The sequence below is a fragment of the Pleurodeles waltl genome, chromosome 7, assembly GCF_031143425.1.
Source record: "Pleurodeles waltl isolate 20211129_DDA chromosome 7, aPleWal1.hap1.20221129, whole genome shotgun sequence".
Taxonomy (NCBI): Eukaryota; Metazoa; Chordata; class Amphibia; order Caudata; family Salamandridae; genus Pleurodeles; species Pleurodeles waltl.
The window spans coordinates 1122557769-1122580848 of NC_090446.1; the positions used below are offsets into that span (position 1 = coordinate 1122557769).

The 23080-nt window shown below is 42.4% G+C and overlaps 4 non-coding genes across 4 annotated transcripts; all 4 read right to left on the reverse strand.

Moving 5' to 3' along the window:
• Positions 1-4124: 4124 nt before the first annotated feature.
• TRNAR-CCU (transfer RNA arginine (anticodon CCU)) lies at positions 4125-4197 on the reverse strand. The gene has a single exon. It is a non-coding gene; the product is annotated as a tRNA-Arg (tRNA).
• A 2204-nt stretch (positions 4198-6401) lies between these two features.
• TRNAR-CCU (transfer RNA arginine (anticodon CCU)) lies at positions 6402-6474 on the reverse strand. The gene has a single exon. It is a non-coding gene; the product is annotated as a tRNA-Arg (tRNA).
• Positions 6475-10960: 4486 nt separating this feature from the next.
• Positions 10961-11033, reverse strand: TRNAR-CCU (transfer RNA arginine (anticodon CCU)). Its single transcript has one exon. It is a non-coding gene; the product is annotated as a tRNA-Arg (tRNA).
• Positions 11034-22949: 11916 nt separating this feature from the next.
• Positions 22950-23022, reverse strand: TRNAR-CCU (transfer RNA arginine (anticodon CCU)). The gene has a single exon. It is a non-coding gene; the product is annotated as a tRNA-Arg (tRNA).
• Between the last annotated feature and the right edge of the window lie 58 nt (positions 23023-23080).

Genomic DNA, 23080 nt, shown 5'->3' on the forward strand with positions numbered 1-23080 from the left:
TGCTGCAGGCCCACTAGTAGCGTTTGATTTACAGGCCCTGGCACCTCTAGTGCCCCTTACTAGGGACTTACTGGTAAATCAAATATGCCAATCATGGATAAACCACTTACATACAATTTAAACAGGAGAGCATATGCACTTTAGCACTGGTTAGCAGTGGTAAAGTGCTCAGAGTTGAAAAGCCAACAGCAACATGTCAGAAAAATATAGGAGGCAGGAGGCAAAAAAGTCTGGGGATGACCCTGCAAAAGCAAAAGTCCAACACCCACACATCCATTCAAACATATATCTTTTCTGCTCAGACATAAAACAAGCACATTTCTCCATTCCTATCCTAGCAGTGGAGAAAATGCTCTGCTGTGGTACTTGAACAGGTGGCGGAGTAAAGTTTGTTGGAATTGGTTATTTTATCAGCACGCTTCAGTGCTAATGTTGTTAAGAAGGAAGACCCTTAGGAAACTAGATAAACATCTCCAAAATACATCTTCTTCCACCCCAGAAAGAACTCAAACCCACAATCCCTTTGTGAGTATTTGACTGCCTTACCCATTAGGCCAACGGGGTTGCACAGGAGTGCTGTTAACCAATAGCTACAAACACTTTCTAAAAATACGACACATATTCTACATGTTTGTCGCTCCCACTCAGGTATAAAAGAAGTTCATATCACCTTTAAAGAGTCCCCAGCTGTGGTGATTAAAGTTTGAAATGGCTGCATTTAAGGGAACTAGTTAATCCATCATGCTTCAGTCCCACTGTTCTTACGAGTGAAGGACCTGGTGTGGCAGACTCCTACGATATAATTTGGCCATCTTGTTTGTTCACAATATATGCACTCTTAAGGGAACAACAGGTAGTACTAACAAAGTATTACAATCTGCACCAAATGTATGCTCTAGGTTTGGAAAATTAGAGTTGGGCAATGCTAAAACTAAACGTCTGCCTTGGCCCTTAGTTGGTATGGCAAATTTTCAAAATAGAGAGAGGACAAGCATCCCAGGCAGTGTCCCAATATCTCTCTAATGTCCTTGTTGAAACCAAAGGTTGTTAAACAGGACATACAATCTACATCAACTAAAAGCAGACAAGTAAAGCTGCCTTTCACAGGTGTCCCATCAACTTCTCAGTCTAACAACACCCCGGGTGTTTTGAAAAATCTATTTAACTGCCATCATTCAAACACCACCCTGCCCTCCCTAAACTCAGTTTGGTTTTCTAAGAATAGGGGCCCAGCGATAGTAGCATAAAATAGGGTGCACTGTTGTTGGAAAATGGGTTATTGGTAAGGGCAGGTAGGTACCTACACCTAGCAACAAGCCACTAACCTCCACCTAGGTACAGTTAGGTCTCAGTAAATTAATCCCAGCTCTACCCTTGGTAGCTTGGCAACGAGCGTCAAGGCTTAACTTAGGAGACAGTGTGTAAAGCATTCTAATATCACAAAACAGTAATTAAATAAAACACAGGAAACAGTTTAAAAATCCAAAACCAATTTATAAAAATAGTTTATATTTTTATCTTTAAAATGACACAAAAACGAATAAAATCGGATAAAGGGAACCGGAGATATGAATTTTTAAAGAATTATTATTTTTCTAGCGCTTAGAAACAAAAAGCGCCAATCGGGTCATCTGGTTGCACCTCGACCGGGGCAAAGTCAAAGTTTCAGGCCGACCGCGATGGAGCCCTGCTCGGCTACAAGTCGCGGGAGGCCTCTGTTAAAAAGTTACCTTCTGACTTAGTCTTTATTTTGAAGTTTTTCTTCACTGGGACGAACCTGCCAGTTGAATCCGACCTCCTGGAGCCCTTGTCCGGATACGCGATGTGGGTTTCCTCGGTGGAGACTTTTACCTTCGGACTTAGTCGTTTTTTCGAGATGAAAATCCTTCGACCGGGGTAAACCTGGATCTTGATCCGACGTCCGTGGAGCCCTTCTCGGATACGATGGCTGGGAGGTCCCGGTCAACTTTTTACCTTCGGACTTAGTCTCTTTTTCGGAGGTTTTTCTTTACCAGGACAAACCACCAAGTCAGGCCGGGTCGCGGTTGAGGCAAGCCGGCTAGAATTTCCGCAGCGGGTCGGTCCCTCTCTGGAGCTTTTTTTCAAAAATTCTCAAATCTTTTCCAAACTTCTGGGGCTTCACCCAGATGTTCTTTTAAGGTTCTTTTGGGGTCCACAGCTCACCCCAAGGGTCCAGAAGTTCTGTGATGGTCCTTGGGGGGTGCGGACTTCAACTCCCAGAATGCACCTGACGCAAACTCCTTTTTGGCCACTGGACAGTGGTCAGCTGGTCACTTTTCAGGAGTTGGTGCAGGGGGACTCTGGATAGCAATTTTTCACCTGTAGCAAACAGGGAGTCCCTCCTTGAAGCAGTTGAAGCCAGGCAAAGTCCTTCTTGTGGTGAAGCCCAAGTGTGCAGCTGGTGCAGTCCTTCTGAGTGCAGGTTCCAGGTGCAGGCCAGGGGTCCAGCAGGGCAGTCCTTCTTCTCCCCTAGTTCTTTTCTTCTTGAAATCTGGCAGGGATCTGAGGTGTGGGTGCAGGTCTGCCAGTTTTATCCTTGCTCCTGGGTGAAAAGCAGGGGGGTCCTGGTCCTCCAATCAGGTACAGGGTCGTCCCCCTGTGATGACCACTTCCTGGGAAGTGTGGCAAAAATACATCCCAAAAGGCAACAGTCTCTAAAAATCCAACATGGCTGAATCTGATTTTTGGAGGTTACATCTGGCTAAGCCCACCCACTGGTGTGGCTAAAAATCATAAACACACCCCTCTCCTGCCCTCTCCTAATCTAATCAAGGGGGCACCTAGTTGTCTGGGGTTGCAGGATGTGGGGGTGTTACTGGGTGCTCCAGATGTCCTTCTCTGCCTTTGAAGACCAGTTTGGCAGCCCTCCCCCTTCCTGCCTCACCATCTGCTGAGGGGAGATTCTCTCCCCCAAGCACATTCCTTTGTGTGAAGCCAGGCCACTTCACACCTCATCAAGGCAGCTTGGCAAAAGCTGCTGCAGGCTGGCCAATCAGAGCACAGCAGCAAAAACAATGCAGAGCTGAAATTGGCAACTTTTTAGGTAAAGTCTAAACTTTTTACCTGAACAAGTTATATTAAATCCCACAACTGGAAGTTGTGGGATTTATTACAACAATTAATTTGATACCAAATTCTTGGTATGCAACATTTAAGGAGACTTTAACATTTAAAATAAAGTCTCCCCATTCTAGCCTATGAAGGCCATTTACTTCCATGAGGGAAAAACGAATTTGGCTGTTTTTACCTCACCAGGGCTTATAAATCTATTTTTATAAAGTCCCTGCTTATAGTTACATGGCACCCAGCCCTAGGGGCACATAGGGCACACCTTAGGGGTGACTTATATGTAAAAATAAGGTAGTTTAAGACTTTGGAAGTACTTTTAATTCCAAAGTCGAATTTGCATATAACTTTAATTTAAAAGCAGCCAGCAAGGCAGGCTTGCTTTTAAAATGACACTGGGCACTTCAGCAGTGCACCTAGGTGTGCACCACCTATGCTGTGGTCCCTTAACCTACATGCCCTACCATATACTAGGGACTTATAGGTAGGTTAACTTAGCCAATTATAATTAGCCTAATTTGCATATCCATTTTACACAGAGCACTGGCCCTGGGACTGTTAAGCAGTACCCAGGGCACAGCCAAGAGTCAGTAACCACCAGTACCTATCCAAAAAGTGTGGGGGTGATCAGGCAAAAAAGGAGGAATTTCATACAACTGTCTTCCCATCTGCTGCACTTTTTTCGAGAAATACTTCTTTATCAACATAGCAGTTTCACATGGTATTTTTATTTATTCAACAGTTTAAACATTCAAGAGGTGAAATAAGTACATGTTTTAATGCTAAATGGGAGACTGCCTGCGAGTGCTATCCAAAGGAGGACATAAAAAATGTCTAGCCAGAAAGGTGGGTTGAAATCCCATTCTCCAGACTGGGCCCAAGAGAAGGATATGTAGGCAAATGTTTTTGAGTTCCAGCACTTGTGTTTTGAAGGTAGATTGATGTTCCATAGCTGCAAAGTCTATGTAAAGCAAGGGCTGAATTGTGTGGTTGGCGCATTGAAAATGTAAAAGTCAAGAGCTGAATGTACAGAGTTTCACCCCAGATGGGACTTGAACCCACAATCCCTGGCTTAGGAGGCCAGTGCCTTATCCATTAGGCCACTGGGGCCATGTTGACACTGCTCTCCCCTGTCCTCCAAATACAAGATCCACTCCCCATCATGTGGTCTCTACCGCAGTTTAAGTCTATGGAATCACTTATACAATACATTCACAACAAGCAATCCATGGATAACTCCCCTCTCTTTAAAGTCCTTACAACTATTCAAATATCTAATTTACCCTCACCTGGAAGAACAACACAATGCGGACGCTAAACTCTCCTAACTTCACTTCACATGTCACAAAATGCCAACTGCTCAAGCCATCAGGAAACATCAAGGCAGCTCAAGGAATACACCTGCACTTGCAGTTCCAACAACATCAACGAGAACTAGCATTTCCTTCTTCTGATATACATATTTATAGAGATATTTTTAGTGATCGGTGCTTAGCTGAAAGGAGATACTTATGGCAAAAGGTTTACTTTTTGCACACTGTAGATCATTACTGGAAAGATAGACTCTATCTGCATATTTACACATCATTTTTAATATGACTCAGAAATGTCATGCCTTTTTTTGAACAAATTATTACATGGTTTGTGAGAACGTCTAATTCAGCACTACAGCTTCTGCTTTCATTCTCCATGCCTGAAAACATAACTTTCCATATGAAACAACAAAAGACTAGGAATCTTTTGGTTTTTTTGAGTGATGGCATTGAAATGTGCAGTAAGAAATAAAGTACCTTTGTCATACATAAAAAGAATAACGCAAGTCACCTCCGAGTTCATTCACCCCACAGAGGAATTCTGCCTTCGCCCACTTTCCTCTATGTGATCACTAAGCTACTCCACAACTTGCAATACCTTTACAACATACGACAGGGTGTGTTTTATCCCACACATCCATTCAAACATATATCTTTTCTGCTCAGACATAAAACAAGCACATTTCTCCATTCCTATCCTAGCAGTGGAGAAAATACTCTGCTGTGGTACTTGAACAGGTGGCGGAGTAAAGTTTCTTGGAATTGGTTATTTTATCAGCATGCTTCAGTGCTAATGTTGTTAAGAAGGAAGACCCTTAGGAAACTAGATAAACATCTCCAAAATACATCTTCTTCCATCCCAGAAAGAACTCAAACCCACAATCCCTTTGTGAGTATTTGACTGCCTTACCCATTAGGCCAACGGGGTTGCACAGGAGTGCTGTTAACCAATAACTACAAACACTTTCTAAAAATACGACACATATTCTACATGTTTGTCGCTCCCACTCAGGTATAAAAGAAGTTCATATCACCTTTAAAGAGTCCCCAGCTGTGGTGATTAAAGTTTGAAATGGCTGCATTTAAGGGAACTAGTTAATCCATCATGCTTCAGTCCCACTGTTCTTACGAGTGAAGGACCTGGTGTGGCAGACTCCTACGATATAATTTGGCCATCTTGCTTGTTCACAATATATGCACTCTTAAGGGAACAACAGGTAGTACTAACAAAGTATTACAATCTGCACCAAATATATGCTCTAGGTTTGGAAAATTAGAGTTTGGCAAGGCTAAAACTAAACGTCTGCTTTGGCCCTTAGTTGGCATGGCAAATTTTCAAAATAGAGAGAGGACAAGCATCCCAGGCGGTGTCCCAATATCTCTCTAATGTCCTTGTTGAAACCAAAGGTTGTTAAACAGGACATACAATCTACATCAACTAAAAGCAGACAAGTAAAGCTGCCTTTCACAGGTGTCCCATCAACTTCTCAGTCCAACAACACCCCGGGTGTTTTGAAAAATCTATTTAACTGCCATCATTCAAACACCACCCTGCCCTCCCTAAACTCAGTTTGTTTTCTAAGACTAGGGGCCCAGCGACAGGAGCATAAAATAGGGTGCACTGTCTTCCCATCTGCTGCACTTTTTTCGAGAAATACTTCTTTATCAACAGAGCAGTTTCACATGGTATTTTTATTTATTCAACAGTTTATACATTCAAGTGGTGAAATAAGTACATGTTTTAATGCTAAATGGGAGACTGCCTGCGAGTGCTATCCAAAGGAGGACATAAAAAATGTATAGCCAGAAAGGTGGGTTGAAATCCCATTCTCCAGAGTGGGCCCAAGAGAAGGATATGAAGGCAAATGTTTTTGAGTTCCAGCACTTGTGTTTTGAAGGTAGATTGATGTTCCATAGCTGCAAAGTCTATGTAATGCAAGGGCTGAATTGTGTGGTTTTGCTTTGAAAATGTAAAAGTTGAGAACTGAATGTACAGAGTTTCACCCCAGATGGGACTTGAACCCACAATCCCTGGCTTAGGAGGCCAGTGCCTTATCCATTAGGCCACTGGGGCCATGTTGACACTGCTCTCCCCTGTCCTCCAAATACAAGATCCACTCCCCATCATGTGGTCTCTACCGCAGTTTAAGTCTATGGAATCACTTATACAATACATTCACAACAAGCAATCCATGGATAACTCCCCTCTCTTTAAAGTCCTTACAACTATTCAAATATCTAATTTACCCTCACCTGGAAGAACAACACAATGCAGACGCTAAACTCTCCTAACTTCACTTCACATGTCACAACAAAATGCCCACTGCTCGAGCCATCAGGAAACATCAAGGCAGCTCAAGGAATACACCTGCACTTGCAGTTCCAACAACATCAACCAGGACTAGCATTTACTTCTTCTGATATACATATTTATAGAGAGATTTTTAATGATCGGTGCTTAGCTGAAAGGAGATACTTATGGCAAAAGGTTGACTTTTTGCACACTGTAGATCATTACTGGAAAGATAGACTCTATCTGCATATTTACACATCATTTTTAATATGACTCAGAAATGTCATGCCTTTTTTTGAACAAATTATTACATGGTTTGTGAGAACGTCTAATTCAGCACTACAGCGTCTGCTTACATTCTCCATGCCTGAAAACATAATCTTCCATATGAAACAACAAAAGACTAGGAATTTTTTGTTTTTTTTGAGTGATGGCATTGAAATGTGCAGTAAGAAATAAAGTACCTTTGTCATACATAAAAAGAATAACGCAAGTCACCTCCGAGTTCATTCACCCCACAGAGGAATTCTGTCTTCGCCCACTTTCCTCCATGTGATCACTAAGCTACTCCACAACTTGCAATACCTTTACAACATACGACAGGGTGTGTTTTATCCCACACATCCATTCAAACATATATCTTTTCTGCTCAGACATAAAACAAGCACATTTCTCCATTCCTATCCTAGCAGTGGAGAAAATACTCTGCTGTGGTACTTGAACAGGTGGCGGAGTAAAGTTTGTTGGAATTGGTTATTTTATCAGCACGCTTCAGTGCTAATGTTGTTAAGAAGGAATACGCTTAGGAAACTAGATAAACATCTCCAAAATACATCTTCTTCCACCCCAGAAAGAACTCAAACCCACAATCTCTTTGTGAGTATTTGACTGCCTTACCCATTAGGCCAACGGGGTTGCACAAGAGTGCTGTTAACCAATAGCTACAAACACTTTCTAAAAATACGACACATATTCTACATGTTTGTCGCTCCCACTCAGGTATAAAAGAAGTTCATATCACCTTTAAAGAGTCCCCAGCTGTGGTGATTAAAGTTTGAAATGGCTGCATTTAAGGGAACTAGTTAATCCATCATGCTTCAGTCCCACTGTTCTTACGAGTGAAGGACCTGGTGTGGCAGACTCCTACGATATAATTTGGCCATCTTGTTTGTTCACAATATATGCACTCTTAAGGGAACAACAGGTAGTACTAACAAAGTATTACAATCTGCACCAAATGTATGCTCTAGGTTTGGAAAATTAGAGTTGGGCAAGGCTAAAACTAAACGTCTGCCTTGGCCCTTAGTTGGCATGGCAAATTTTCAAAATAGAGAGAGGACAAGCATCCCAGGCAGTGTCCCAATATCTCTCTAATGTCCTTGTTGAAACCAAAGGTTGTTAAACAGGACATACAATCTACATCAACTAAAAGCAGACAAGTAAAGCTGCCTTTCACAGGTGTCCCATCAACTTCTCAGTCTAACAACACCCCGGGTGTTTTGAAAAATCTATTTAACTGCCATCATTCAAACACCACCCTGCCCTCCCTAAACTCAGTTTGGTTTCTAAGACTAGGGGCCCAGCGATAGTAGCGTAAAATAGGGTGCACTGTCTTCCCATCTGCTGCACTTTTTTCGAGAAATACTTCTTTATCAACATAGCAGTTTCACATGGTATTTTTATTTATTCAACAGTTTATACATTCAAGTGGTAAAATAAGTAGATGTTTTAATGCTAAATGAGAGACTGCCTGCGAGTGCTATCCAAAGGAGGACATAAAAAATGTATAGCCAGAAAGGTGGGTTGAAATCCCATTCTCCAGACTGGGCCCAAGAGTAGGATATGTAGGCAAATGTTTTTGAGTTCCAGCACTTGTGTTTTGAAGGTAGATTGATGTTCCATAGCTGCAAAGTCTATATAAAGCAAGGGCTGAATTGTGTGGTTTGTGCTTTGAAAATGTAAAAGTCAAGAGCTGAATGTACAGAGTTTCACCCCAGATGGGACTTGAACCCACAATCCCTGCCGTAGGAGGCCAGTTCCTTATCAATTAGGCCACTGGGGCCATGTTGACACTGCTCTCCCCTGTCCTCCAAATACAACATCCACTCCCCATCATGTGGTCTCTACCGCAGTTTAAGTCTATGGAATCACTTATACAATACATTCACAACAAGCAATCCATGGATAACTCCCCTCTCTTTAAAGTCCTTACAACTATTCAAATATCTAATTTACCCTCACCTGGAAGAACAACACAATGCGGACGCTAAACTCTCCTAACTTCACTTCACATGTCACAACAAAATGCCCACTGCTCGAGCCATCAGGAAACATCAAGGCAGCTCAAGGAATACACCTGCACTTGCAGTTCCAACAACATCAACCAGAACTAGCATTTCCTTCTTCTGATATACATATTTATACAGAGATTTTTAGTGATCGGTGCTTAGCTGAAAGGAGATACTTATGGCAAAAGGTTTACTTTTTGCACACTGTAGATCATTACTGGAAAGATAGACTCTATCTGCATATTTACACATCATTTTTAATATGACTCAGAAATGTCATGCCTTTTTTTGAACAAATTATTACATGGTTTGTGAGAACGTCTAATTCAGCACTACAGCTTCTGCTTTCATTCTCCATGCCTGAAAACATAATCTTCCATATGAAACAACAAAAGACTAGAATTTTTTTGTTTCTTTTGAGTGATGGCATTGAAATGTGCAGTAAGAAATAAAGTACCTTTGTCATACATAAAAAGGATAACGCAAGTCACCTCCGAGTTCATTCACCCCACAGAGGAATTCTGTCTTGGCCCACTTTCCTCTATATGATCACTAAGCTACTCCACAACTTGCAATACCTTTACAACATACGACAGGGTGTGTTTTATCCCACACATACATTCAAACATATATCTTTTCTGCTCAGACATAAAACAAGCACATTTCTCCATTCCTATCCTAGCAGTGCAGAAAATGCTCTGCTGTGGTACTTGAACAGGTGGCGGAGTAAAGTTTGTTGGAATTGGTTATTCTATCAGCACGCTTCAGTGCTAATGTTGTTAAGAAGGAAGACCCTTAGGAAACTAGATAAACATCTCCAAAATACATCTTTTCCACCCCAGAAAGAACTCAAACCCACAATCCCTTTGTGAGTATTTGACTGCCTTACCCATTAGGCAAACGGGGTTGCACAGGAGTGCTGTTAATCAATAGCTACAAACACTTTCTAAAAATATGACACATATTCTACATGTTTGTCGCTCCCACTCAGGTATAAAAGAAGTTCATATCACATTTAAAGAGTCCCCAGCTGTGGTGATTAAACTTTGAAATGTCTGCATTTAAGGGAACTAGTTAATCCATCATGCTTCAGTCCCACTGTTCTTACGAGTGAAGGACCTGATGTGGCAGACTCCTACGAAATAATTTGGCCATCTTGTTTGTTCACAAAATATGCACTCTTAAGGGAACAACAGGTAGTACTAACAAAGTATTACAATCTGCACCAAATGTATGCTCTAGGTTTGGAAAATTAGAGTTGGGCAAGGCTAAAACTAAACGTCTGCCTTGGCCCTTAGTTGGCATGGCAAATTTTCAAAATAGAGAGAGGACAAGCATCCCAGGCAGTGTCCCAATATCTCTCTAATGTCCTTGTTGAAACCAAAGGTTGTTAAACAGGACATACATTCTACATCAACTAAAAACAGACAAGTAAAGCTGCCTTTCACAGGTGTCCCATGAACTTCTCAGTCTAACAACACCCTGGGTGTTTTGAAAAATCTATTTAACTGCCATCATTGAAACACCACCCTGCCCTCCCTAAACTCAGTTTGGTTTCTAACGCTAGGGGCCCAGCGATAGTAGCATAAAATAGGGTGCACTGTCTTCCCATCTGCTGCACTTTTTTCGAGAAATACTTCTTTATCAACATAGCAGTTTCACATGGTATTTTTATTTATTCAACAGTTTATACATTCAAGTGGTGAAATAAGTACGTTTTAATGCTAAATGGGAGACTGCCTGCGAGTGCTATCCAAAGGAGGACATAAAAAATGTATAGCCAGAAAGGTGGGTTGAAATCCCATTCTCCAGACTGGGCCCAAGAGTAGGATATGTAGGCAAATGTTTTTGAGTTCCAGCACTTGTGTTTTGAAGGTAGATTGATGTTCCATAGCTGCAAAGTCTATGTAAAGCAAGGGCTGAATTGTGTGGTTTGTGCTTTGAAAATGAAAAAGTCAAGAGCTGAATGTACAGAGTTTCACCCCAGATGGGACTTGAACCCACAATCCCTGGCTTAGGAGGCCAGTGCCTTATCCATTAGGCTACTGGGGCCATGTTGACACTGCTCTCCCCTGTCCTCCAAATACAAGATCCACTCCCCATCATGTGGTCTCTACCGCAGTTTAAGTCTATGGAATCACTTATACAATACATTCACAACAAGCAATCCATGGATAACTCCCCTCTCTTTAAAGTCCTTACAACTATTCAAATATCTAATTTACCCTCACCTGGAAGAACAACACAATGCGGACGCTAAACTCTCCTAACTTTCCTTCACATGTCACAACAAAATGCCCACTGCTCGAGCCATCAGGAAACGTCAAGGTAGCTCAAGGAATACACCTGCACTTGCAGTTCCAACAACATCAACCAGAACTATCATTTCCTTCTTCTGATATACATATTTATACAGAGATTTTTAATGATCGGTGCTTAGCTGAAAGGAGATACTTATGGCAAAAAGTTTACTTTTTGCACACTGTAGATCATTACTGGAAAGATAGACTCTATCTGCATATTTACACATCATTTTTAATATGACTCAGAAATGTCATGCCTTTTTTTGAACAAATTATTACATGGTTTGTGAGAACGTCTAATTCAGCACTACAGCTTCTGCTTTCATTCTCCATGCCTGAAAACATAATCTTCCATATAAAACAACAAAAGACTAGGAATTTTTTGTTTTTTTTGAGTGATGGCATTGAAATGTGCAGTAAGAAATAAAGTACCTTTGTCATACATAAAAAGGATAACGCAAGTCACCTCCAAGTTCATTCACCCCACAGAGGAATTCTGTCTTCGCCCACTTTCCTCTATATGATCACTAAGCTACTCCACAACTTGCAATACCTTTACAACATACGACAGGGTGTGTTTTATCCCACATATCCATTCAAACATATATCTTTTCTGCTCAGACATAAAACAAGCACATTTCTCCATTCCTATCCTAGCAGTGGAGAAAATGCTCAGATGTGGTACTTGAACAGGTGGCGGAGTAAAGTTTGCTGGAATTGGTTATTTTACCAGCACGCTTCAGTGCTAATGTTGTTTAGAAGGAAGACCCTTTGGAAACTAGATAAACATTTCCTTTCACCCCAGAAAGAACTCAAACCCACAATCCCTTTGTGAGTATTTGACTGCCTTACCCATTAGGCCAACCGGGTTGCACAGGAGTGCTGTTAATCAATAGCTACAAACACTTTCTAAAAATATGACACATATTCTACATGTTTGTCGCTCCCACTCAGGTATAAAAGAAGTTCATATCACCTTTAAAGAGTCCCCAGCCGTGGTGAATAAAGTTTGAAATGTCTGCATTTAAGGGAACTAGTTATTCCATCATGCTTCAGTCCCACTGTTCTTACGAGTGAAGGACCTGGTGTGGCAGACTCCTACGAAATAATTTGGCCATCTTGTTTGTTCACAATATATGCACTCTTAAGGGAACAACAGGTAGTACTAACAAAGTATTACAATCTGCACCAAATGTATGCTCTAGGTTTGGAAAATTAGAGTTGGGCAAGGCTAAAACTAAACGTCTGCATTGGCCCTTAGTTGGCATGGCAAATTTTCAAAATAGAGAGAGGACAAGCATCCCAGGCAGTGTCCCAATATCTCTCTAACGTCCTTGTTGAAACCAAAGGTTGTGAAACAGGACATACAATCTACATCAACTAAAAACAGACAAGTAAAGCTGCCTTTCACAGGTGTCCCATCAACTTCTCAGTCTAACAACACCCCGGCTGTATTGAAAAATCTATTTAACTGCCATCATTGAAACACCACCCTGCCCTCCTAAACTCAGTTTGGTTTCTAAGACTAGGGGCCCAGCGATAGTTGCAGAAAATAGGGTGCACTGTCTTCCCATCTGCTGCACTTTTTTCGAGAAATACTTCTTTATCAACATAGCAGTTTCACATGGTATTTTCATTTATTCAACAGTTTATACATTCAAGTGGTGAAAGAAGTACATGTTTTAATGCTAAATGGGAGACTGCCGGCGAGTGCTATCCAAAGGAGGACATAAAAAATGTATAGCCAGAAAGGTGGGTTGAAATCCCATTCTCCAGACTGGGCCCAAGAGTAGGATATGTAGGCAAATGTTTTTGAGTTCCAGCACTTGTGTTTTGAAGGTAGATTGATGTTCCATAGCTGCAAAGTCTATGTAAAGCAAGGGCTGAATTGTGTGGTTTGTGCTTTGAAAATGTAAAAGTCAATAGCTGAATGTACAGAGTTTCACCCAAGATGGGACTTGAACCCACAATCCCTGGCTTAGGAGGCCAGGGCCTTATCCATTAGGCCACTGGGGCCATGTTGACACTGCTCGCCCCTGTCCTCCAAATACAAGATCCACTCCCCATCATGTGGTCTCTACCGCAGTTTAAGTCTATGGAATCACTTATACAATACATTCACAACAAGCAATCCATGGATAACTCCCCTCTCTTTAAAGTCCTTACAACTATTCAAATATCTAATTTACCCTCACCTGGAAGAACAACACAATGCGGACGCTAAACTCTCCTAACTTCACTTCACATGTCACAACAAAATGCCCACTGCTCGAGCCATCAGGAAACATCAAGGCAGCTCAAGGAATACACCTGCACTTGCAGTTCCAACAACATCAACCAGGACTAGCATTTACTTCTTCTGATATACATATTTATAGAGAGATTTTTAATGATCGGTGCTTAGCTGAAAGGAGATACTTATGGCAAAAGGTTTACTTTTTGCACACTGTAGATCAGTGGTTCCCAATCTGTGCGCCGCGGCTCGCTGGTGCGCCATCAAAACTAGCCAGGGGCGCCGCACACAGTTTGGGAACCACTGAGCTATTTATAGCCCTTGGGCCAGTTCGTACAAAATAAAACTACTCAGTTGTAGCAGCTCTTTTTTAATTTTGTCCTTGACCGCCCTCTGGTGGTTAAACACAAATAAAGGGATTCTACATTTCACAATATTTAAACAGTTATGTTATAACTACATAAAAATGAGACCTGCCCATTTTACTAGGGTTACCGTCAACCAATATTTTCCCCTTACTAAAAAACCCTATGCATGCTGTAATTAAACAACTGTTACATTTTTATTTTTTACAGTTATATATAGAATTACAATACCTTCATTGGCGTCATCCCAATTCTTTTCAGGGAGAAAAATGGATGTACTCCCTAGGCCAGGCTTACATCCCCCACCCGCCAACAAAAAGTAACATAATGGGGAGCCGCAGCCAGTGGCCAATAGATCAAGGGAGCCGTGGGTCGAAAATGTTTGGGAACCACTGCTGTAGATCATTACTGGAAAGATAGACTCTATCTGCATATTTACACATCATTTTTAATATGACTCAGAAATGTCATGCCTTTTTTTGAACAAATTATTACATGGTTTGTGAGAACGTCTAATTCAGCACTACAGCGTCTGCTTACATTCTCCATGCCTGAAAACATAATCTTCCATATGAAACAACAAAAGACTAGGAATTTTTTGTTTTTTTTGAGTGATGGCATTGAAATGTGCAGTAAGAAATAAAGTACCTTTGTCATACATAAAAAGAATAACGCAAGTCACCTCCGAGTTCATTCACCCCACAGAGGAATTCTGTCTTCGCCCACTTTCCTCCATGTGATCACTAAGCTACTCCACAACTTGCAATACCTTTACAACATACGACAGGGTGTGTTTTATCCCACACATCCATTCAAACATATATCTTTTCTGCTCAGACATAAAACAAGCACATTTCTCCATTCCTATCCTAGCAGTGGAGAAAATACTCTGCTGTGGTACTTGAACAGGTGGCGGAGTAAAGTTTGTTGGAATTGGTTATTTTATCAGCACGCTTCAGTGCTAATGTTGTTAAGAAGGAATACGCTTAGGAAACTAGATAAACATCTCCAAAATACATCTTCTTCCACCCCAGAAAGAACTCAAACCCACAATCTCTTTGTGAGTATTTGACTGCCTTACCCATTAGGCCAACGGGGTTGCACAAGAGTGCTGTTAACCAATAGCTACAAACACTTTCTAAAAATACGACACATATTCTACATGTTTGTCGCTCCCACTCAGGTATAAAAGAAGTTCATATCACCTTTAAAGAGTCCCCAGCTGTGGTGATTAAAGTTTGAAATGGCTGCATTTAAGGGAACTAGTTAATCCATCATGCTTCAGTCCCACTGTTCTTACGAGTGAAGGACCTGGTGTGGCAGACTCCTACGATATAATTTGGCCATCTTGTTTGTTCACAATATATGCACTCTTAAGGGAACAACAGGTAGTACTAACAAAGTATTACAATCTGCACCAAATGTATGCTCTAGGTTTGGAAAATTAGAGTTGGGCAAGGCTAAAACTAAACGTCTGCCTTGGCCCTTAGTTGGCATGGCAAATTTTCAAAATAGAGAGAGGACAAGCATCCCAGGCAGTGTCCCAATATATCTCTAATGTCCTTGTTGAAACCAAAGGTTGTTAAACAGGACATACAATCTACATCAACTAAAAGCAGACAAGTAAAGCTGCCTTTCACAGGTGTCCCATCAACTTCTCAGTCTAACAACACCCCGGGTGTTTTGAAAAATCTATTTAACTGCCATCATTCAAACACCACCCTGCCCTCCCTAAACTCAGTTTGGTTTCTAAGACTAGGGGCCCAGCGATAGTAGCATAAAATAGGGTGCACTGTCTTCCCATCTGCTGCACTTTTTTCGAGAAATACTTCTTTATCAACATAGCAGTTTCACATGGTATTTTTATTTATTCAACAGTTTATACATTCAAGTGGTGAAATAAGTACATGTTTTCATGCTAAATGGGAGACTGCCTGTGAGTGCTATCCAAAGGAGGACATAAAAAATGTATAGCCAGAAAGGTGGGTTGAAATCCCATTCTCCAGACTGGGCCCAAGAGAAGGATATGTAGGCAAATGTTTTTGAGTTCCAGCACTTGTGTTTTGAAGGTAGATTGATGTTCCATAGCTGCAAAGTCTATGTAAAGCAAGGGCTGAATTGTGTGGTTTGTGCTTTGAAAATGTAAAAGTCGAGAGCTGAATGTACAGAGTTTCACCCCAGATGGGACTTGAACCCACAATCCCCGGCTTAGGAGGCCAGTGCCTTATCCATTAGTCCACTGGGGTCATGTTGACACTGCTCTCTCCTGTCCTCCAAATACAAGATCCACTCCCCATCATGTGGTCTCTTCCGCAGTTTAAGTCTATGGAATCACTTATACAATACATTCACAACAAGCAATCCATGGATAACTCCCCTCTCTTTAAAGTCCTTACAACTATTCAAATATCTAATTTACCCTCACCTGGAACAACAACACAATGCGGACTCTAAACTCTCCTAACTTCACTTCACATGTCACAAAATGCCCACTGCTCGAGCCATCAGGAAACATCAAGGCAGCTCAAGAAATACACCTGCACTTGCAGTTACAACAACATCAACGAGAACTAGCATTTCCTTCTTCTGATATACATATTTATAGAGAGATTTTTAGTGATCAGTGCTTAGCTGAAAGGAGATACTTATGGCAAAAGGTTTACTTTTTGCACACTGTAGATCATTACTGGAAAGATAGACTCTATCTGCATATTTACACATCATTTTTAATATGACTCAGAAATGTCATGCCTTTTCTTGAACAAATTATTACATGGTTTGTGAGAACGTCTAATTCAGCACTACAGCTTCTGCTTTCATTCTCCATGCCTGAAAACATAATCTTCCATATGAAACAACAAAAGACTAGGAATTTTTTGTTTTTTTTGAGTGATGGCATTGAAATGTGCAGTAAGAAATAAAGTACCTTTGTCATACATAAAAAGAATAACGCAAGTCACCTCCGAGTTCATTCACCCCACAGAGGAATTCTGTCTTCGGCCACTTTCCTCTATGTGATCACTAAGCTACTCCACAACTTGCAATACCTTTACAACATACGACAGGGTATGTTTTATCCCACTGTTAGAAATGGGGTCTTTGGTTGACAGTCAGGTTACCCCCTGTTCAAGCAAGGACCCTCACTCTAGTTAGGATAAAAGAGAATCACCCTCAGCTAACCCCTGCTTACCCCCTTGGTAGCTTGGCAGAGCAGTAGGCTTAACCTCAGAGTGCTGGGCGTAAAGTATTTGTACCAACACACACAGTAACTTAATGAAAACACTACAAAATGACACAACACCAGTTTAGAAAAATAGGAAATATTTATCTAGACAAAACAAGACCAAAACGACAAAAATCCAACATACACAAGTCAAGTTATGATTTTTTAAAGGTTTAAAATAAAAAGAGTCTTTAGGTAGTTGTAACAACACACTAGCGCTGCTAGCGTGAAAATGTACCTGATTTGCGGCAAAAATAACCCCGCACGGGCGGTGTGCGTCGAAAATAACCCTGCACGGGTATATGCGTTGAAAACAGCTCGGCACGGCGAGGCGCGTCGAAAAAGCCAGCCACGCGACGGTCCGAAAGTCCCGCGGCGCTGGTTGCGATCTCTCAGCCTTCGTCAGCGATGCTGCGCGTCGTTTCTCCTGCTCCGGGCGTCGATTCTCCGGTCGCGTTTCCTGCGGCGTCGTTTCTCAGCTGCGGAGCCGGCGTCGCGTCGTTTTCTCAGCCGCGATCGGATTCGCGTCGATCTTTTCTCCGCACGGTGCGCGGTGCGTGTATTTTTGTCCTTAGGCTGCCAGCCTCTCCTTTCAGGGTCCCAGGAACTGGAAGGGCACCACAGAGCAGAGTAGGGGTCTCTCCAGAGACTCCAGGTGCTGGCAGGAAGAAGTCTTTGCTATCCCTGAGACTTCAACAACAGGAGGCAAGCTCTACATCAAGCCCTTGGAGATTTCTTCTTCAAGATGGAAGGCACACAAAGTCCAGTCTTTGCCCTCTTACTCTGGCAGAAGCAGCACTGCAGGAAAGCTCCACAAAGCACAGTCACAGGCAGGGCAGCACTTGTTCCTCAGCGATCAGCTCTTCTCCAGGCAGAGGTTCCTCTTGATTCCAGAAGTGTTTCTAAAGTTTGTAAGTTTGGGTGCCCTTCTTATACCCATTTTAGTCTTTGAAGTCACCTTCCTTCAAAGGGGACTCACACCTTCTTGTGAAATCCTGCCTTGCCCAGGCAAGGCCTCAGACACACACCAGGGGGTTGGAGACAGCATTGTCAGAGGCAGGCACAGTCCTTTCAGATGAGAGTGACCACTCCACCCCTCCCTCCTAGCAGAGATGGCTAATCAGGAAATGCAGATCACACCCCAGCTCCCTTTGTGTCACTGTCTGGTGTGAGGTGAAAAACAACCCAACTGTCAAACTGACCCAGACAGGGAATCCACAAACAAGGCAGAGTCACAGAATGGTTTAAGCAAGAAAATGCTCACTTTCTAAAAGTGGCATTTTCAAACGCACAATCTCAAAATCAACTTTACTAAAAGATGTATTTTTAAATTGTGAGTTCAGGGATCCCAAACTCCACCTGTCCATCTACTCTCTAGGGGAATCTACACTTTAATCATTTTTAAAGGTAGCCCCCATATTATCCTATGAGAGAGAGACAGACCTTGCAACAGTGAAAACGAAATTGGCAGTATTTCACTGTCAGGACATATAAACCACATTACTATATGTCCTACCTTATCCATACACTGCACCCTGCCCTTGGGGCTACCTAGGGCCTACCTTAGGGGTGCCTTACATGTAGGGAAAGGGAAGGTTTAGACCTGGCAAGTGGGTACACTTGCCAAGTCGACTTTACAGTGTAAAAATACACACACAGACACTGCAGTGGCAGGTCTGAGACATGATTACAGAGCTACTTATGTGGGTGGCACAACCAGTGCTGCAGGCCCACTAGTAGCGTTTGATTTACAGGCCCTGGCACCTCTAGTGCCCCTTACTAGGGACTTACTGGTAAATCAAATATGCCAATCATGGATAAACCACTTACATACAATTTAAACAGGAGAGCATATGCACTTTAGCACTGGTTAGCAGTGGTAAAGTGCTCAGAGTTGAAAAGCCAACAGCAACATGTCAGAAAAATATAGGAGGCAGGAGGCAAAAAAGTCTGGGGATGACCCTGCAAAAGCAAAAGTCCAACACCCACACATCCATTCAAACATATATCTTTTCTGCTCAGACATAAAACAAGCACATTTCTCCATTCCTATCCTAGCAGTGGAGAAAATGCTCTGCTGTGGTACTTGAACAGGTGGCGGAGTAAAGTTTGTTGGAATTGGTTATTTTATCAGCACGCTTCAGTGCTAATGTTGTTAAGAAGGAAGACCCTTAGGAAACTAGATAAACATCTCCAAAATACATCTTCTTCCACCCCAGAAAGAACTCAAACCCACAATCCCTTTGTGAGTATTTGACTGCCTTACCCATTAGGCCAACGGGGTTGCACAGGAGTGCTGTTAACCAATAGCTACAAACACTTTCTAAAAATACGACACATATTCTACATGTTTGTCGCTCCCACTCAGGTATAAAAGAAGTTCATATCACCTTTAAAGAGTCCCCAGCTGTGGTGATTAAAGTTTGAAATGGCTGCATTTAAGGGAACTAGTTAATCCATCATGCTTCAGTCCCACTGTTCTTACGAGTGAAGGACCTGGTGTGGCAGACTCCTACGATATAATTTGGCCATCTTGTTTGTTCACAATATATGCACTCTTAAGGGAACAACAGGTAGTACTAACAAAGTATTACAATCTGCACCAAATGTATGCTCTAGGTTTGGAAAATTAGAGTTGGGCAATGCTAAAACTAAACGTCTGCCTTGGCCCTTAGTTGGTATGGCAAATTTTCAAAATAGAGAGAGGACAAGCATCCCAGGCAGTGTCCCAATATCTCTCTAATGTCCTTGTTGAAACCAAAGGTTGTTAAACAGGACATACAATCTACATCAACTAAAAGCAGACAAGTAAAGCTGCCTTTCACAGGTGTCCCATCAACTTCTCAGTCTAACAACACCCCGGGTGTTTTGAAAAATCTATTTAACTGCCATCATTCAAACACCACCCTGCCCTCCCTAAACTCAGTTTGGTTTTCTAAGAATAGGGGCCCAGCGATAGTAGCATAAAATAGGGTGCACTGTTGTTGGAAAATGGGTTATTGGTAAGGGCAGGTAGGTACCTACACCTAGCAACAAGCCACTAACCTCCACCTAGGTACAGTTAGGTCTCAGTAAATTAATCCCAGCTCTACCCTTGGTAGCTTGGCAACGAGCGTCAAGGCTTAACTTAGGAGACAGTGTGTAAAGCATTCTAATATCACAAAACAGTAATTAAATAAAACACAGGAAACAGTTTAAAAATCCAAAACCAATTTATAAAAATAGTTTATATTTTTATCTTTAAAATGACACAAAAACGAATAAAATCGGATAAAGGGAACCGGAGATATGAATTTTTAAAGAATTATTATTTTTCTAGCGCTTAGAAACAAAAAGCGCCAATCGGGTCATCTGGTTGCACCTCGACCGGGGCAAAGTCAAAGTTTCAGGCCGACCGCGATGGAGCCCTGCTCGGCTACAAGTCGCGGGAGGCCTCTGTTAAAAAGTTACCTTCTGACTTAGTCTTTATTTTGAAGTTTTTCTTCACTGGGACGAACCTGCCAGTTGAATCCGACCTCCTGGAGCCCTTGTCCGGATACGCGATGTGGGTTTCCTCGGTGGAGACTTTTACCTTCGGACTTAGTCGTTTTTTCGAGATGAAAATCCTTCGACCGGGGTAAACCTGGATCTTGATCCGACGTCCGTGGAGCCCTTCTCGGATACGATGGCTGGGAGGTCCCGGTCAACTTTTTACCTTCGGACTTAGTCTCTTTTTCGGAGGTTTTTCTTTACCAGGACAAACCACCAAGTCAGGCCGGGTCGCGGTTGAGGCAAGCCGGCTAGAATTTCCGCAGCGGGTCGGTCCCTCTCTGGAGCTTTTTTTCAAAAATTCTCAAATCTTTTCCAAACTTCTGGGGCTTCACCCAGATGTTCTTTTAAGGTTCTTTTGGGGTCCACAGCTCACCCCAAGGGTCCAGAAGTTCTGTGATGGTCCTTGGGGGGTGCGGACTTCAACTCCCAGAATGCACCTGACGCAAACTCCTTTTTGGCCACTGGACAGTGGTCAGCTGGTCACTTTTCAGGAGTTGGTGCAGGGGGACTCTGGATAGCAATTTTTCACCTGTAGCAAACAGGGAGTCCCTCCTTGAAGCAGTTGAAGCCAGGCAAAGTCCTTCTTGTGGTGAAGCCCAAGTGTGCAGCTGGTGCAGTCCTTCTGAGTGCAGGTTCCAGGTGCAGGCCAGGGGTCCAGCAGGGCAGTCCTTCTTCTCCCCTAGTTCTTTTCTTCTTGAAATCTGGCAGGGATCTGAGGTGTGGGTGCAGGTCTGCCAGTTTTATCCTTGCTCCTGGGTGAAAAGCAGGGGGGTCCTGGTCCTCCAATCAGGTACAGGGTCGTCCCCCTGTGATGACCACTTCCTGGGAAGTGTGGCAAAAATACATCCCAAAAGGCAACAGTCTCTAAAAATCCAACATGGCTGAATCTGATTTTTGGAGGTTACATCTGGCTAAGCCCACCCACTGGTGTGGCTAAAAATCATAAACACACCCCTCTCCTGCCCTCTCCTAATCTAATCAAGGGGGCACCTAGTTGTCTGGGGTTGCAGGATGTGGGGGTGTTACTGGGTGCTCCAGATGTCCTTCTCTGCCTTTGAAGACCAGTTTGGCAGCCCTCCCCCTTCCTGCCTCACCATCTGCTGAGGGGAGATTCTCTCCCCCAAGCACATTCCTTTGTGTGAAGCCAGGCCACTTCACACCTCATCAAGGCAGCTTGGCAAAAGCTGCTGCAGGCTGGCCAATCAGAGCACAGCAGCAAAAACAATGCAGAGCTGAAATTGGCAACTTTTTAGGTAAAGTCTAAACTTTTTACCTGAACAAGTTATATTAAATCCCACAACTGGAAGTTGTGGGATTTATTACAACAATTAATTTGATACCAAATTCTTGGTATGCAACATTTAAGGAGACTTTAACATTTAAAATAAAGTCTCCCCATTCTAGCCTATGAAGGCCATTTACTTCCATGAGGGAAAAACGAATTTGGCTGTTTTTACCTCACCAGGGCTTATAAATCTATTTTTATAAAGTCCCTGCTTATAGTTACATGGCACCCAGCCCTAGGGGCACATAGGGCACACCTTAGGGGTGACTTATATGTAAAAATAAGGTAGTTTAAGACTTTGGAAGTACTTTTAATTCCAAAGTCGAATTTGCATATAACTTTAATTTAAAAGCAGCCAGCAAGGCAGGCTTGCTTTTAAAATGACACTGGGCACTTCAGCAGTGCACCTAGGTGTGCACCACCTATGCTGTGGTCCCTTAACCTACATGCCCTACCATATACTAGGGACTTATAGGTAGGTTAACTTAGCCAATTATAATTAGCCTAATTTGCATATCCATTTTACACAGAGCACTGGCCCTGGGACTGTTAAGCAGTACCCAGGGCACAGCCAAGAGTCAGTAACCACCAGTACCTATCCAAAAAGTGTGGGGGTGATCAGGCAAAAAAGGAGGAATTTCATACAACTGTCTTCCCATCTGCTGCACTTTTTTCGAGAAATACTTCTTTATCAACATAGCAGTTTCACATGGTATTTTTATTTATTCAACAGTTTAAACATTCAAGAGGTGAAATAAGTACATGTTTTAATGCTAAATGGGAGACTGCCTGCGAGTGCTATCCAAAGGAGGACATAAAAAATGTCTAGCCAGAAAGGTGGGTTGAAATCCCATTCTCCAGACTGGGCCCAAGAGAAGGATATGTAGGCAAATGTTTTTGAGTTCCAGCACTTGTGTTTTGAAGGTAGATTGATGTTCCATAGCTGCAAAGTCTATGTAAAGCAAGGGCTGAATTGTGTGGTTGGCGCATTGAAAATGTAAAAGTCAAGAGCTGAATGTACAGAGTTTCACCCCAGATGGGACTTGAACCCACAATCCCTGGCTTAGGAGGCCAGTGCCTTATCCATTAGGCCACTGGGGCCATGTTGACACTGCTCTCCCCTGTCCTCCAAATACAAGATCCACTCCCCATCATGTGG